The following is a 3375-nucleotide window of genomic DNA, read 5'->3' on the forward strand; positions in this document are numbered from 1 at the left end:
GTTGTTCACAAATTTCTGCCCATCAACAAGAAGTTCAGGGAGAATGTTCGAGTTTTTGGATTGTTTTAGTAATAATGAACAAGAAATTATGCTCTTTGTGAGGGTAAAAAAGTGTGGGTTTTTCAATAAATATAGCTGTTTGAGAGGCTTCTTTTTTTTATCCTGATCAAGAGAAAATTATTATTTGCAGTTCTGACTTTTTTTTTTTTAGCCTAGTTCTGTATGGCACAGTAAAAAAGCAATATACATGTCATTATTTCTCCTTTCAGCTGCCCCTAGCCAGGTTATCTTAATGCTTGAAAGTGGGTTAGCAAATGCATTTACTTTTATATTATTCAGACAGGTGATGGGTTAAAGATTTGTGGGCGTATTCTAGCTCACTAGTTCCTGTATAAAGTATAACCATGAGCTGCCCTCAAAATAAACCTGGGCTTGGCACAGATTTATGTTCTAAACATGATTACACGTAAATGTCAGATAAGTGGAAATACTCAGGAAAGTGGAAACATTCCAGAATTTCACTATTTATGGCAGGAAAACAGACATTTGAAAAACATTAGTTCTTCATTTTCAACAACTGAAAAACTCTTCATGGTTTTTAATTTAAAAATGAAGCCAAATTTCTTTTAATTGCCAAGTTCATTGTTACAAAAATGCTTGGGTTTTTTCTCCATTCTTCCTTAGTGAACTTTGGGAAAAATCGAACTCGTATAATTTCAGTAAAGCAAGATACAATTATTAGTTTGTACTTCAGCACTTTTCTTGAAGCATCTCAAAGCACTCCACTGAAATTTGTGATTAAAATCCAATGACACTCCTTTGTAATAGATGTAGCAAATAGCCTTGATAGGCCTGGAAACCTGAGGCAGAAAGGATTTGAGTAAGCTGGCCAAGTTCATAAAGGAAGTCTGTGCTAGAACTGGGATTAGAGCACTAGTTTCCTGATGCCCAGGGCTGAGCTTCAGCTGTCTAGAAGTTGCTTCCACAGGAAAAGTACAAATGACTGCTATGACTGCATTTAGCCTATCCCAAATTAAAAACTGAAATAGAAGCTCTGACAGATGACGCATCTGGAAGAAGAGCATGTCTCTTATCTTCCTATACGTAGACCTTCAATAGTAAAACACTGGAGCCTGTGAACCTGTAGTTTATTACTGCAAATTTATTATCCCACCTCCAACAGGACTTTGATTCCATAAAGTGATGACTGGATTATAAAGAGGTGCAACTATTGGATGCATGGGTATGCTAGAGGGAAAATTGCCTGTCTGACACCAGGAATGTGGTGCTTTGATGTCCATGGGCAAATGCTACAGGACACTTTGTACTCTTTTTTTTTTTTTGCACCGGATTAAAGTTACCGAGGAATGATACAATGCTATTCATGACTTCATATCTTTCTTTGCAATCCTGAAATAAAAATAAACATGTTAAGACTTTTTTAAGAGGCCAGTAAATTGACATTGCATCATAGCCATACAAACAGATTTTATTAGTCAAGGACTGCTTTTCTTTTGAGTAGAAATACAAGGTATAGACATATCTCTTTCAATTTAGGGCTTATGACTTTGTGCATACTGCGCTATTTTTGATGTTTGTTTCCGTCTTTGTACAAATGTATTTTTATACCAGTTTGACACTACTAAATTTTCGCTTCATATTTGGGAATTACTCAGGGTTAACAAGATTTTCTTAAGAATTACGTTTGCTGGCAGATATGCTAGGAGCAAAGGACAAGGAGGTCATGAAGGGCCTAGTGTAGAGCTTAGGCAGTAAACATGCATTAGGGTAAGATTTAAGAAATGAGATTTTCCTGTAAATCTTTGTTCAGTTGCTTGTAGTTTTTCTCACTGGCCCAACACCTGGGGTTAGAGGTGATGCACCGATGCACCTTGTTTTAGAAACCTGCTGAATTTATTTTAATGGCACGTGAAGAGCGAGCATTTACCCCAAAGATGACCCCTTTCCCTCAGCTCCCTGCATATTGCATTTTAGTATATGTTTTGCGGTATTGATAAGGGTAGGCATTTGGGTTTATGTGCTTGTATTATCAGGCTGGATTACAGGACCAGGAAGACGTCTCGGGCTTGCTGACATCTCATCCAAGTCTCATCCCCATCCTGTACAAATACACAGTAATGTTTGAATGTGGATAGCGAGAGGGCAAAGCCAGCCAACACTGGTGTGGATATGATGAAAAAGGAACATGTCGCTCCCGGCTATGAATATCCCAAAAGCAAGACTAAGGTGTGCAGAGTGAGTTCCAAGTCCCACAGCTACGGCTGAGACCTTCCTTCTGCAGGACGGTTGTGGTTCCCTCTTTGGGGCGGGTGCTGGTGCCATTCCAGAAATGTTCCTTGTTCAGAAATTGCCGTTATTTCACGTAGGCCGCCCCCCGCCGTTTCTCTACCACCCTACCTGAGTCCTAGGGCAGTTCGTCTGCCTGCGTACGCTGCAAAGCCGGGAGAGGAACCCGCAGCAGTCGTGGCTCCGGGGGTCCTGGTCCGTCCCGGTGGGAGGGACTGGGGCTCGAACCCGCGGCCTCACGGCTCCCCTCCAGCGGGGAGGTGCGGCTCAGTGCGATTGATGGGGGAAAGAGCCAATGGCCGCCTTGGAGGCCCCGGCAACTGAGTCGCCGTGTCCCTCTGGGAACACGAGGAAGGGGGCGGTCGAGGTTTGCCTTCCCCCAATGGAAGCCGAGGAGGGCGGGGCTAATGCTTTTCGGTGCACCAATAGGCGAATGCCGGGGGGGGAGGGTTACAGCTCCGTCAGAGAAGCAGGGAGGGGCGGGGCTAGCATTTCGGCGCGCCAATGAATGCTGAGGAGGGCGGGGGCGGAAGCGAACCGCCCAATAGTGGGGCTGGGGGGCGGTGCTTGGCGGTCTGTCAGGGCGCCGCGGCGGCGGGCAGGCTGAGCGGCGGCGTGAGGCGGCGGCGGCGCGCTGACAGCCCGCGGCCGGGGCGGCAGGTGGAGGAGCGGGACGGAGCCCGCTGCCCGCCCCGCTGCTCCTTCGCGTTGCCGAGCAGCGCCGAGCGCCCCGCGGGGAGAGGGTCGGGCGCTCTGTCGGCACAGACGGTCGCCTTCGTTCTGTCACGATATGACGCGCGCTGCCGCCGTCCCCCGCCGCTGACACCGCCGCCGCCTGTCGCCGCAGGAGGCGCGCCCCGAGAGCCTCCCTGCTCCGGCCGCGGCGGGGGATGGCGCGGCGGGCGCTGCCCCCGCCGCCGTGACGGGACCGCGCCGCTGCCCCGCGAGCGCCGGCCATGCCGCTGCCTGCCCGCGCCGCCGCCCGCCGCCGCGAGCTGCCCCCCCCGGGCCCCGGCATGGGCCGCGGGAGCTGAGCCGCCGGCGAGCCTGGGGGGAGCGACGAGGAGG

This window comes from Pelecanus crispus, chromosome 12, assembly GCF_030463565.1.
Source record: "Pelecanus crispus isolate bPelCri1 chromosome 12, bPelCri1.pri, whole genome shotgun sequence".
In the NCBI taxonomy this organism is placed as follows: Eukaryota; Metazoa; Chordata; class Aves; order Pelecaniformes; family Pelecanidae; genus Pelecanus; species Pelecanus crispus.